The sequence below is a fragment of the Mytilus californianus genome, unplaced genomic scaffold, assembly GCF_021869535.1.
Source record: "Mytilus californianus isolate M0D057914Y unplaced genomic scaffold, xbMytCali1.0.p SCAF_9, whole genome shotgun sequence".
Taxonomy (NCBI): Eukaryota; Metazoa; Mollusca; class Bivalvia; order Mytilida; family Mytilidae; genus Mytilus; species Mytilus californianus.
The window spans coordinates 16,760,248-16,775,854 of NW_026262745.1; positions in this window are offsets into that span (position 1 = coordinate 16,760,248).

The window sequence follows — 15,607 nt, forward strand, 5'->3', positions numbered from 1 at the left end:
ACGCCCCCTTGACTCACATATTATACTCAAGGCAACGACATTTAAGAGCAATTTCTTGTCCTCTTAAAAGAGAGACGAAAGACACCAAATGAATATTTTAACTCATAAGTCGAAAACAAAATGACAATACCGTAGCCAAAAACTAAAAACGATCAAATGACAAATAACAGTACACAAAACACAACAGAGAAAACTAAAGACTGAGCAACAAAGAGACCACCAAAAACCCGGGGTAATCGCAGGTTCTCCAGAGGGGTAAGCAGATCCTGTTACTTATGTGGCACCCGTCGTGTTGGTGATGTAAGTACCCCTGTGATAAGTCTTATTCGGTAGGTCGCATTAGAGGAGAAGAGGACGGGATTGTGGTTACAATTAGAACATATAAGTCGTCATCTGTGTAACTGATATTCCATAACCGTCAACCAACTCGTGATGGTGTCCGTAAGATTTTCGAATGGATGATTTCAACTTCACAACTTGGAATTCTTGCTTTAATAGCTTCCTTGTTAGCAGCAACCATCTATCAAGGAAATAATGTTAAGAAATACAAGCTTAATTAACAATTGAAATGAAATTATAATTCCATATGGAAATCGTGTTCAAGTACTTTGAAATTAATAAACTGTTTTATAGGATACAATTAATCTATTCCATAATCTCTGAATAAAATGTAGTAACAACTCCGAAAACGAAATATCTCTTTTAAGAAAAAAGGGTAACATCTACATTGTATACTACAATAAACTGTGTTTTTAATGAAAATGTATGAGCTCTGAGTATATTTCGCTCTACAATATTTTACCTTAATGCAAACTGCTCATTTTCCTTTTGTTGTTTCTCCGTTATTCGTCGTCTTGCTTTTATGGTTTTTTTTTGTTGGTTGTATGACTTTTGACGTGACTCGGTATTTATGCATCCCGCCATCGGGTTTTTGACATTTAAACTTCGGGCATTCCTGGTGCAGGTTGGTCCTGAGGTGCGATCCGGTTTTTAGAGTGTTGTTTCTATTTTGTTTACCCTTGTATATTCATATTTACGTAATTTTACTTTATCAAGAAAGTGTATACTATATATACTGTACGTACTGTCAACGACAAACCCTTTTTGTTGACGTCATTGCCAAAGGTTTACACCTTTTTGATGGCGTCGTTGTAAGATTAATTTGTATGTTTGTTTGAGTTTTTTAGTCAGTTGTGTTGTATGTATGGATGTATGTTTACACAGTTTTGGCTGCTGCATCAAAACTATTGTCACATTAACCTAGTATGTCTGTTTGGGTTGCTCAGCCAATGTTGTCAATATAACTATAAATAACTGTCATATAAGTGGGAGGTTTAGCTAGCTATTAAACGAGATTTAACCCAACATTTTCTTTGGAAAACGTCTCGTCAAAAAGTTCCTCAGAAAATACCAAGATCTAATAGATAAATATTCAGTATCTACTCTACTACACAAATAATACAATATGGTCTTGAGTTACAGATTCTATGTGCTGAAGTTGTGTATCTTATTATTCACTTTACAGTTTTCCCTGTATTTGTCCTCAAGCTTTTATGTTTCTTATGGCTTTTGACGTGACTCGGTATTTGTGCATCACGCTATTGGGTCTTTTGCTTCGGATAGCAATATACAGTTAGAGAAAAAAATATAAAACGTTCAATACTAGGAATATAACATACAGAGCAAATCGTCGGTAACAAGGGTTAAGCCATTCGAGTACAAATATAAGCTTTGTGTCAAAATGTCTATGTTTGGTTGCTAAGGACAATACACAATTAAATTTACATATATTGTTATTCTGAAACACTTTATCCCATCAGAAATTGATTTAAAATAACATCAATAAATTTGTGGTATGAATAGTATTAAATTGAGCAATTCTGAGCTTTCTCAGTATGCCATTAGGTAGCAATACAGTTAGGAAAAAAATTAAATTTATCCTTATAAATTTAACCATCCCCTTTTCCTTGCTCTCTTACAAATTCAGCTTACTGTTTGTGTCATATATGTGCATATGTATGTAATCAGTATCTTCCATAGACTTGTTTTCCAGTAGTTGAAATTGTCAAATATAATTTCATTTTGGTGTATCAATAGCAATAATCTGTATTTATTTGCTATAAATATTGCTTAAAAGGTTGCGAAGATGTCACATATTTCCCAAATGTTTTTGCCAAAAGTAGAATTTCAATCCCCTGAAACTATTAACATGTTACTATCAAAAGATAAAAAAAAAATCATATGTCTTTTTTTTTTCTCATTTTTTCGTAAAATTACATCAAAATGTTCGTGTAAAAAGTGTTTGTAAACATTACAATAATTTCTTAGGTTATAAACATACGGACTTTCAAACAGAAAATATCCCATAAAACATGTTAAAAAAGTCTTGATGTTCATACAAATCCATTTGAATGCTTAATTAATTATCTGCTGTCTAAAAATGAATTATATTGCACAATAACTTTGATATTTGAATAATCCACCGGGGCAAACATGCGAAACCACACTCCTAACTGTTTATTGCTACCTTGGGCGTTCCTGGTGCAGGAAGCTCATGAGGATCCATTTTGTTTACCCTTGTATTTACAGTTTACTTAATTTGTACTTTATCGAGAAGGAATGTGTTATATAATGTATATACTATCAACTACAAACACTTTTTTTTATCGGCGTCTTTGTCTATATACTATCAACTACACACAAAAAAAAAGAAAACATTCGTGTTAGCGTTTTTGTCAAATTGTCAAATTTACTATCAACTACAACACTTTTTTGTTGGCGACTTTGTTAGATTTATTGGTACGGTTTTTTTTTTAATTATTTAGTCTGTTTTGATGAATGTTTACACAATTTTGGCTGCAGGATCCAAACTACTGTCACATTAACCTATTATGTCTGTTTGGGTTGCTCACCTAATTTGTCATAGAACATATTTAAAATTGAGAATGGAAATGGGGAATGTGTCAAAGAGACAACAACCCGACCATAGAACAGACAACAGCAGAAGGTCACCAACAGGTCTTCAATGCAGCGAGAAATTCCCGCACCCGGAGGCGTCCTTCAGCTGGCCCCTAAACAAATATATATACTAGTTCAGTGATAATGAACGCCATACTAAACTCCAAATTGTACACAAGAAACTAAAATTAAAAATAATACAAGACTAACAAAGGCTAGAGGCTCCTGACTTGGGACAGGCGCAAAAATGCGGCGGGGTTAAACATGTTTATGAGATCTCAACCCTCCCCCTATACCTCTAGCCAATGTAGAAAAGTAAACGCATAACAATACGCACATTAAAATTCAGTTCAAGAGAAGTCCGAGTCTGATGTCAGAAGATGTAACCAAAGAAAATAAACAAAATGACAATAATACATAAATAACAACAGACTACTAGCAGTTAACTGACATGCCAGCTCCAGACTTCAATTAAACTGATTGAAAGATTATGTCTTCATCATATGAATATCAGGCACAATCCTTCCCGTTAGGGGTTTAGTATCATACCATCATAACATATATGAGAAGAACATAACCCGTGTCATGCCAACAACTGGTTTTTAAATAAATGTGTTTAGTGCCGATGCAAAGACCCTATAAGTGAATCAATATTAACGCCAAAATATGCAATCTTTAATGACCTGACAACAGTATCGTAACTATATCCCTTCTTGATAAGTCTATTTAAAGGTTTTGTTAGTTTCAGAGGTGAATACTGACATTTTTGTGCTTTATAAAGAATATTTCCATAAAAAATTGGATGTGATATATTGTTCGTTCAGTGTATGTTCACTTGTTTTTGTTAATATGTCCTTTGGTTGAGTTAAGCCATTTCAATTGATATTTTATAGTGTGTCTTTCTATGTTGTGATGTAACACTATTGTTTCAGGTAGGTGAAGGTTGGCGCCTTTTAGACATTTTCGAAAAGTCGTCTACACAGACACTTACACCGACACCGATACCTACACTGACTACAAAATATAGGGACCGTATCAAAATGTCGAAACATATTGAATGAATGACCTTGTAAAACTTGGTTGCGGATATAAAGAAAAATATTTCTGTTTTTTTTTATTCGAAATCGGCTCGAGAAACACCGAATGCTCTAATTAGTCTTGGATTATTTTAAGTATGAATTTGTGATATTCAATCTGTTTTTGTTGTTGTTTTTGTTTTTTTTCAATCATTCAAACGGAATACAGTATTGCGGTAGAATATGCAATTGACGAATTGAATTGCTAGAAAGCATTCGGAACATAAATAAAGTATCTTGTTTCTTATGAAGCAAGCACATATTAAATCAATGTTGATGTGGTTCATAAGTGTTTCTCGTTTCTCGTTTTTAGCTCACCGGGCACGTAGGCCCCATATGAGCTTATGCCATCACTTGGCGTCCGTCGTCGTCGTCGTCGTCGTCGTCATAAACTATTTCAAGAATTTTCTTCTCTGAAAGTACTGGGCCAAATACCTTCAAGCTTCAACTGAATGTTCCTTATGGCGTCTAGTTTATAAACTGTATCCGAAGTTTTGATCCATCAACAAACATGGCCGTCATGGCTAAAAATAGAACATAGGGGTCGAATGCAGTTTTTGGCTTATATCTCAAAAACTAAAGCATTTAGAGCAAATCTGACATGGGTAAATATGTTCAATAGGTCAAGATCTATCAGCCCTAAAAATTTCAGACAAACCGAATAACCCATTGTTGAGTTGCTGCCACTAAATTGGTAATTTTAAGGAAATTTTGCTGTTTTTGGTTATTATATTGAATATTATTGAAGATAAATATAAGCTGTAAGCAGCAAAAATGTTCAGCAAAGTAAGATCTACAAAAAAGTTAAATGACCAAAATTATCAATTGACCCCTTAAGGAGTGATTGCCCTTTGAAGACAATTTTACACATTTTTTTCATTATGTTTGCTTATTTAAAAATCTGCTCCTCTGAAACTACTGGGCCTAATACTTCTAAACTTTAACTGAATGTTCCTTAGGGTAACTGGTTTAAAAATTTTATCCGAAGTTTTGATCCATTAACGAAACATCTAAAAGTAGAACATAGGGGTCAAATGCAGTTTTTGGCTTTTATCTCAAAAACTATAGCAGTTAGAGCAAAAGTGACATGGAGTTTAAGTGATGAATAAGTCAAAATGTATCTGCTATGCAATTTTCAGACCAATTGGACCACCCATTGTAGGGTTACTGTCCGAAATAGTTTATTTTTATGAAATTTTACTGTTTTTGGTTATTATCTTTAATTTTTTAATAGATAGAGAGAAAGTGTAAATGGCAAAAATGTTCAAGTAAGTAGGATCTACAAATCAAATGATCAGAATAGTCATTTGACTCCTTTTAAAGGAGTTATTGCCCTTGAAACGTTTGGGTTTTTTTTTACATTTTTGCGTGCAAGTCTATTACTTTTTTAAAAAATCTTCTTCTCTGAAACTACTAAACCAAATACTTCAAACCTTTAACTGAATTGGCTTTAGGGTATCTAGTTTGTAAATTATATCCGAATCTTTGATCCATCAACAAACATGGCCGCCATGGCTAAAAATAGAACATAGGGGACAATAGCAGTTTTTGGCTTATATCTCAAAAACAACAGCAGTTAGAGCAAAAGTGAGGGGAGTTAAAGTGATTAATGGATCATGATCTATCTGTTATGAAATTTTCAGACAAGTTCAACAACCCATTGTTGGGTTACTGTTGGAAATAGTTTATTTTTATTAAATTTTACTGTTTTTGTTTATTTTCTTTAATATTATAATAGATAAAAGAGAAGGTATAAATGGCAATAAATGTTCAGCTAAGTAAGATCTACATATAAGTCAACATGATAAAAAATAGTCAATTGAACCTTTAAGGAGTTATTGCCCTTAAAACGTTTTTGTTTTACATATTTTGTGAGTCTAATTACTTTTTTAAAAATCTTCTTCTCTGAAACTACTGTGCCAAATACTTAAAAACTTTATTGAATGTTCCTTAGGGTATCTAGTTTATAGATTGTATTCGGGGAAAAAACATGGCGGTAGTGTCTAGAAATAGCACATAGGGGTCAAATGAAGTTTTTGGCTTTCATCTAAAAAAATAATTAAAGAAGTAAGAGCAAAACTGACATAGATGAAAGTGTTAAACAGGTTTAGATCTACCTGTCAAGTAATCTTCAGACCAATAGGACAACTTATTGTTGGGTTACTGTCCAGAAATAGTAAATTTTTAGAAAATTTTACAGTTTTGGGTTATGTATTATCTTTAATATTATTATAGAAAAAGAGAAAGTGTAAATGACAAAATTGTTCAGTAAAGTAAGATCTACAAATAAGTCAAATGCTGAAATTACATGAAACTGAAATTACAAGTGAGCGATATCAGGCTCTCATGATCCTCTTGTTTATATAGATTAGACCGCTGGTTTTTCTGTTTGAATGGTTTTACACAACTCATTGTTGGGGCCCTTTATAGCTTGCTGTTCGGTGTGAGCCAAGGCTCCGTGTTGAAGGCCGTACTTTGACCTATAATGGTTTACTTTTACAAATTGTGACTTGGATGGAGAGTTGTCTCATTGGCACTCACACCACATCTTCTTATATCAATATAACGGAACTATAAACAACTGTCATACAATCGGGAGGTTTAGCTAGCTATAAAACCAGGTTTAATCAACCATTTCTTCGGACAATGTCTGTACAAAGTCGGAATAAGACAGTTGTTTTTCACTCGTTCCGTTGATTGAGAACTTTTGATTTTATCAGTTTTGATGAACTTCTGCTTTTTGAATTTACCTTGGAGTTCGGTATTTTTGTTATCCTTTTTAAATAGAGAAAACGTAGGATGCTAATTTACTTGCGCAATACGCATGTTTCTAGAATAACATTTGTCTGTTACAAATTGCGCTCTTTAACAATTTCTATAGACAAGCGTCAACATATCTTTTATATACCAGAGTTTAGAAACGTTGATAGCTTAATGTAAATAGCCAAAATGCATGAGGAACGCTTAAATATGTTATGGTTGCAATTTGTACTATAAATAGTAGTTAAGATTTGTTTGCCTTATTATCAATATGACCAAACTCCACTCAACCATGATTAAAGGTTTTTGATCTATGTTCAAAATATATTCCTTTTTTTGTACATAATCATAAATGGCAAATTATAAGGATTAAAATAGCATTGAAAATATTATTTTGTATGGTGTTTTTGACTTTAAATTATATCAAAGTCTTAATATATATGAGGATAGATGATTACATAATTTCTGTTAAGATTCAGTTATAAACAGTGATTAAGGCGAATAAAAGAGCGACAGTAACAATTTAAATTTAACTGAAAGTCAGATATAACAAAATCGTAATTTATTTATACTGTACATATAGTTTTTTGATTTCAGTCACTACCGAATGTATGATTCAAGTTGGTCCAATGAATAATGTTAATTTTAAAGTTCAAAGATTGATAAATCCAATAGTTCAGCAGATTGTAAACCGATACTGCTATTCCATCAATACTGATTAAATCCCACAAATGATAGTTTTCAAAGTTTGTTGTATCGATTCCTCAAAGTGGTAGCACAGAATAATATATGAAACTGGAATGGGTTCTGTTCTCTGAGTCTCTCTATATTTACTAACACAAAACAAAAACAGAATTCTAATGTTAGATGATCTTCACACGCTTAAAAGTTCTAATAAAGATTTTCAATAAAATGACATACGTTCGTAACTTGACGTACGGATCTAATGGGAGCGATTATTGCCAACATACGAATTTTGTTAGATACATGTACTTCGCTCAAGTTTAAACAAAGTATTCCGAGACTATAAAAAGCATAAACTCGAAATGTCGTCAACACAATATAGTTTTTAGGTAATGAAAAATGAAAGAAATCGTGTATTTTTATCATCACGTGATTCTCATGATTCCCGCCCAATTGTTCATTGTCATAAGATTAAGTATATACACGTATACCTTACCTTTCATACGATTGATTTGAGCTATAATTCATTGGGGTTTTTTTTGTGACATTTTTTTTCACTTTACTTTGCAAATGAACGGTCCATGAATGTGTACATTTAAAGAAACGCCAGGAAGGATTCCTATAGAAGAAAGAATGTGATTAACGAAACAATTACACAAAATGCGTATTTTGTTTTATAGATGCAGACCTTGTACTTCTTCGAGTTTTATAGTGTTATAGATCGCCGTCAAATTAGACGACCCTTTCTTTTTAAAATAATTGAAACTAAATAATTGGTTATAACAAATTATTCACAAAGAAGAAGAAATAATAACGAAAAAAAACATTTCTAACAAATAGCCTTACCTTCCCCTTCCAAGCATTTGTTAAAATTTATAGAAGAAATTCCCTATACAGATTGTATTTTAGAAGGTATGCTCGAATAGGGAATGTATTGAGTTCTTTTGTTTAATGAGAATGACAGTTTAAAAGGCTATAATATGATTCAAAATACAAAAGACATTTCTAGGCAACAACTTTTATATGCACACGTTATTCTATCCTTTTTATTGATATACAATTTATAGGCATAAACGAATTGGCTAAGACTGTATATCATTGAAGTGCTTTTGTCATAAGTAAGAAACATTCAAAAACAATAAGATACTAAGATTACAATATGCAATGCATGTCACGATTGCAAGGCAATGCTTGCTTTGTCTTTGATGTTCGTTTTTGCATTGCAGTGCAGAAGGTCACAAATTTGTACACCGTCAAAATATAAGTATCGACAGGATGCATATGTAGGACTATACGTTTTCATTACATAAAGTTTGAATATAAAGTATACATTATTTGCAAGCATATAATACCTGATGATTTGTTTTTGGGTAGGTAATGAACATCGAAAATACACATACATGTATATTTACAATTTATAAATGAATGTGTTTCAGTTATTGAACAATCAAGTCGGTATATGTTAGTTATACTGCACAGCTTAGGTGACTCTGAATGACCCGAACGACGTCAAGAGTCAATTTTAAAATGAACGTTTTTGAGAATTTTGTTCAAGCAAACATAATCTCATATGCGGAGGGCATTGTAAGTCCATGGCTTCTGGGAAAATTCTCTTGTTACTAGAAAGAGGAAAATTCGCCTAACGCAGTGAAACGTGGTTATTTTTAGATTAAAACTTTTCTGATTTTTCTTAAAGTTCATGTTATTTGGAGAATTCGTTTTTTTTTTTTTTTTTTTTTTTCATGTTGAATATATTTACAATTTGTATTATTATATAGATTAGGGACGATTTAGAGTTTGACATTTGTGTTGACACCTACACTACCTTGTCTATTGTTGAATACTGTATGTTGACGTTTTTATGTCATTTGGGTACTGTAAATTGCCGTTGGTTTGCTGTCTCATTGACGTACATCCCAAATCTCCTTGTATTCATTCATGTTGAGTTCCGTTTGATGTGTTTCAAAATCGGTCCATGATGGCAAATCACAATTGGACGGATTATTGCGTATAAATTTAAGCATTTTTCTTTCTTTGAATGATATTATCAGGAGAATTAATTGGAGAGAGATGTGCCAAAATTAATTGAACACAGTAAAACGGAAAAACAGTATTTTTCATTACTTACCCCCTTTTTTCCATTCAAAACTGTGTTCGGCGATCAATGTTGAAAACATGCCGCATCTTAACGAGGTCTATTAATGTGCATCTGTCTAATTTTCCTGTTTAAGCATATACTTGAAATGTGTTCTCGGTCCGAAATAGTTCCTGAACAGGACTAAATATTTAAAAATTCGTTATAAATTCAATTGAGCACACCACTTACCAAAAATCAAATTCTGATTATTTTGATTTTAATTCTTAAACTTATATCTTTCCCGTAGAATTTAGACCTGATGACATCATAAAAAAATTGGAAAAAAAATGAAAAAGATCCATGTTGTAGAACGAAGCCTTTCTCTTGTCCATAATACTTTTACAACATTTATTTTGTTTCATTTTTCGAAACGATGAAGTTTGTACAAATTTGTTAATTGTTCAACTATATCATAATTGGAAGACTTGGAAGACATGTGTGTATTTGAACCGTGTAGTATATCGATGTCATATGTTGAGTCTTCGTATGATACCTTTAATTTAATGATCTGACTTTCTGCCTACACAACATCTTCTTGAAGTACGCTAAAGAAGTAAGTCGGGTACACCTTTTACATTGTACGTGTTGAAACTTCGTGTTTAAACTGATAACTTATAAAAACAAAGAAAAAATGAGAAAAGTATATCGCTTCAGGTTTCATAATTTATTATGTTGATTTAGTAGTTTTAAAAGTTCACCATTTGAAAAGAACTAAATATATGAATCAAGTGAAATACCAAGTAATGATCGGTGCATTTGATTACAAGCAACTGGATTAATTATTACATACAAAAGCTATTGTCAATAAAATCATCCAAATTTTAACAACAATGTGTGAAAAGATTTGAGATATAAGATCGGATTAATTTTAAAATAAAATCTATTCTAACAAAATATGTATTCAACGAGCAAACATTCAATGCAGTCTATGCTCCCTTCCGTCATGCTTCAATACAATATTAGACCGAGATCCGTTCAGATCGGTTGGTTATGTCGAGTAATGTCATTTTATTGGAAATCTCTAATATGATGTAAATTAAATTCTACCAGAAACTTCTGCAGCTTTTCCATTATTCAATCATTTATTTTTTTGTAAATAAATTTGGTCAGGGGTGACAAAGTCGTACAATCAAAATCTATTACACATTCAATAAAACATACTATGTATCATTATACATAATGAGGTATATAACACACTCATTCTTAAAAGAAAAAACTTTGAATACGATGAAAACTTTTAAAACTACAATACTGAGTTAATATAACATTGAAAGACCATCAATAATGGCATTTTCCTTGTCTTGAATATGTATTATTCTAGGTTAAATTCTGGGAAAGTTAAACCCTAAGGTAGCAATCTCTGCATAATATATAACGAATCTGTATGACTTGTAAAGTTTTTAAACTAAAAGACCAACTAATCTCGATTAACTATCACTATGAGAATATAGATTAAGTCTCATTCACTGCGTAGTTCATAATGAGTAAGAGCGTAATCATTAGCTGTAATTTACACTTCGGTAAGTTGAAAATTTTATATATGAATGCAGTTTTTAAATTTCTTAATTAGAACACAATGTAGGTTGTCTTAAAATGTCAATCTTTTTTATCAATATTGTAACTACTGAACCATCTGTCTATCAAAACGTCTGTTAATCTTGCAAATTCTGCATACTCTAAGGCATCTTTTTTTAAAATCTAAAACTTCTCTGGCTTTGCCAACAAAGACACTCACTAAAAAAAAAGTCCAAGAATCATTTGGCCAATTTGAGCTGTTACACATTTTTCAAAGTGTAAATGATATTTGTTTAAATCCTGTACTGTGAAAGGCGAGACAAATATCTCATATTTGCTTCAATCAAATTTCATTTTGTCTGTTGTCTGAGTTTGAGGTACCCCTATTTCGAATTCAATTCGATTTATTTGCATTTCTTTTATTTAAATTCGCGTTTCCTTTTCTATTTGTTTAATTTAAATCTCTCTCTCTCTCTCTCTCTCTCTCTCTCTCTCTCTCTCTCTCTTCACATTCCCTTTTTGTGTGTTCCTAATTCTTTTAATATGAATTATCTTGCTTCACGTTCCATTTCTTTTTTTTTAATTGTTACTGAAATTCAATTTCTCCCTTTTGAAGATGAATCTAGTTCATCAGTAGATAAATTTTGAATTCGTTTCGTACAGTTAAAATACTAGCTTGCGTTTCAGACAACGGTAAAAGTCCGTCATGTCATGTTGAAAAGAAGCAATCCTCTTGGTCTGACTGAGTAACCCAGGTATCATTACTTTCAATACTCAGGAGTTGCTCGGTTTTATTTGTTCTCAGTCGTTTCTTGGTGACAGTCAATCTAGGCTAACGACCATTGGTTATTATCCCGCCATCAACTATCCTATTACTAACAATAAAGTGACCCATGAATGTATTCAGAGGAAGGGGGCAAATAAGTTGGTCTGGTGTACGTGGTAACAACATCTGGGTGTTTGTATGAAAGCATTTCCTTTCATTATGAGTCATCTACTCAAATATTAAAAACATATAGCAACTATATATTGGGACTTTCCATGTTGTGTGTGCGTTTTGTAAACTGTGTAAGGAGAAGATGAAATGCGCTGGGTTATCTGATATGCTTTTGAAAGTATATATGATAAGGAAGGAGTCTTTAAATAATATATAAAATGATTTACAGTCTCAAAACTAGATTTTTGTGAAAGTTTTAGGGGGGATTTGACAATAAAAACCTTACAAACTTTTAAAAACATCTTTTTTGTGTCAGTCAGTACTTCTATATATGCCAAATGATAAGTCATGATTACCTAGTCCTAATTTTTATGCACAGCGTTACAATTTTTGAAATGAAGCTGCAGTTTGTTTTTTGTGAAATTCGAACAAAACATTGGAGTTAAATTTTCCGATTTTGTTGAACAATCACACACATTTTTAGATCATCTTTTGTGCTGGAATTTCAACAACAATGGTTGATAGGTTATTATATATCCGTGAAAATATTGATTCCCAATGTCAAAACTTGATACGTGTGATAATTTAGGGTGATAAATCCTAAAAATCATTTGATTTAACAATAACGCCAGAAGATACAAATAAATCAAACAAATCCATATTCAATTAATAATGTTGTAATTGACTGATAACGCAGGTTATGTACCTAAATTTCCATGGACATATTCTACTAATAAAACTGGGACCTTCAATGAGATAACTGTGTCGGTAGTTGTTAATTGCCCGAAGCATTCACTTGCTTTATTTATGGAGGGATACACTTCGCTGATGTGGACAAACTGCAGTACGCCAAAATAAGAGAACAGTATTACTCTTTTTCAGGAAAAATATTCAATTTCTCCATGAATATTGATTTAGGTGTATTGCCCCCTTGTGAAAATTGTCTCGCCGAACACAGAAAGAGGACAAATTATCAGATCGGTATCTGAAAAATGTTTCAATGTCCTGATCCCGCCAATGGCCATGAATGGCAGTATGTGGACGGTACACTAGAGACAAAGCATCTGGATCGCTTAATTCATTCCCAAAACACTTATTGTGATGTTTTAGTTGAAGTTGGCGACTTGTTGACTGAAAGTGAAGACGATAGCGATGACAAATAAAGAAAGTGTCTGGGAATCGAATCTGGTTTACTCATTATATGATAATGATGATAAATGACATTTACGATAACCTTTGCGTCAAGTAATGGCGGATAAATATCGATAAAGCGATAAATTGTATTCATCTATGTTTTAATACTGGTTCTCTGTAACTATTTAAACTCTTACATAGGGAGTGTGGCACGCATGGTCATGGGTTTTCTTCAAAATTCACAAACTTACAAACAAACAAAATTTTGGTTGCTAAGCATATCGGTTGTCATAGCAACTGATGACCAGTTTTACCTCTTCTGGATATCTATGATTTTAAGCTGAAAAAGGCTATTTTTAACATAATTTTTCCTAATAAATGATTAAGAGAAAGAATATTTTTTTATAATTTTATCAAATATATGCATTTTATTAATGTTATTTAATAACTGATATTTTCATATTCATTTTCAATCATAATCACATATACCCCCCTTTTTATGTGGTTTGCATTAGGTAAAAAATACCCTTTTGAGGTCATTTTTGAATGACCACCATAATTTTTTGCGGACACCTGAGTTAAAGTCAAGCATGAATTCATAAAAACCATAGTCTTATCTTATCAATGATGCGAAAAAGTAATGGGGAAGTATGTCTCATTTTTTTGTTACCATGGATACAAAATGCTTAGTTTTCATTTTTCAGAAAGAAAAAAAAAATCAAAAATTTTGAAAAAAAAGTTTTAAACCCTAATTCTGCGGTCAGAAAAAAATAAATAAATATACAACTTGTAGAAATTATTGTAGTCATCAAAATATTAAACATATTCATATATAACGGTATCGTAGTTTTAACTGTGTTGCTATGGAAACAATTTCATGATGATACACAAGTTTAAAACAATTTTGAAAAAGTTTCAGTTAATTTCTTAAAGGTGCACAAAAGTAGGAAAACTTAAACACTTATTAAGTTTATCTGTATACTGACATGTTTATTTATGAATAATTTTGCTAATATAGTATACCACTTGAAGGAAACAAATACAATTTCTCTAATCTGGATAAAAGTGCTGATAATGAAGAAATTTCAGTCTGTTTTCATGATTATGAAAAATATACAAGAAAAACTAGAAAAAACAAATAAAATCATTTAAATAATTATATATTCAATTGTGCAATATTTGCCATAGAATGTGTTGCCATGGAAACAAGCAGATCATTAGCAAATATATTGATAAGTGCTAATTTTTACAAATTCGTTTAATGACTTTCGATACATATAGCAAAAAATGTGTACAATTTTGTTTACATTATGCAGGTTTTCTTGTATTAATGAAGTATTAATAATATTCCAGGCATTATTAGTGATAGTGTTGCCATAGAAACAACAAATTATATGCATAAACTTGGAAAACGCGTTAAAATAGACTAAATCTCTCATTCAAAAACTCTCTTCTTTAAGTTTTCAATTTAATGCATTGTCAAAGAATGATGGTTTTTACAAGTCATTCCATGAACTGTTATTCAAATGCTGTAATGAAGATTATAGATCAAAGTGCCACTTGGTGTTGACAGTTGGGGGGGGGCGAAGTGGGGGGGGGGGGGGGGGGACAGGTTGTAAGATTTTGTAAAAAAGAAATGATCGATTGTCCAGTGTCAAACATCTCATTCATATTTCAAAAGAGAACAAAATCAATAAATTTATTAGGAACATTGTAGGTTCTGTGCTAATCTACTGACCAAAATTTAATCAAAGACAATAATTTGATACAATTCAACACAGTAAAAAATACAACCAAAAGAGTCAGACGTTGATCCTCTAAATAAATGATAATTGACCATCTAACCTTTCCATAAGGGAAAAAATACCTTGATTATGCGCTGTTTATTTTTCTTATTCATTCTTAAACTCAATGTTGAAATTGCAAAGCATGTATAGCTATACGTTTTGAATAATATTGTACTATTGGATGATGAGTATCTACATGAAGATAACTTTTTATGTGAAGTTATAAAAAATATAAAATTACAAAAAGGTCCTGCAATAGGGATAGGCTGGGATGAAGACGGACAATTTGAAAAATCACTGGAAATCGGGATCAATTGGACAAGGACAGACATTTCAATAGGTCAACTAGGGAGACTTAAAAAGAATTAACACAAGGGTTCTTTAGCAAACAAAGGGCGTAACTAGCAAGGGCCGGTACGGTCGGCCGTCGACCTGATGGTCCCTGCTATCTATCCGACACATTTCTTGTTTGACGTTCTGGCCGGGGAGGATTTTTCCATATTTTCGAAAAAAATTCCGTTTCCCTACGAGGACCCGCGGAAATTTTGTCAGCTGGTGACTGCAGGTCTTACAACCAGCAGCAGGGGGGAAATATACCATCTAGAAAATTTTCATATAA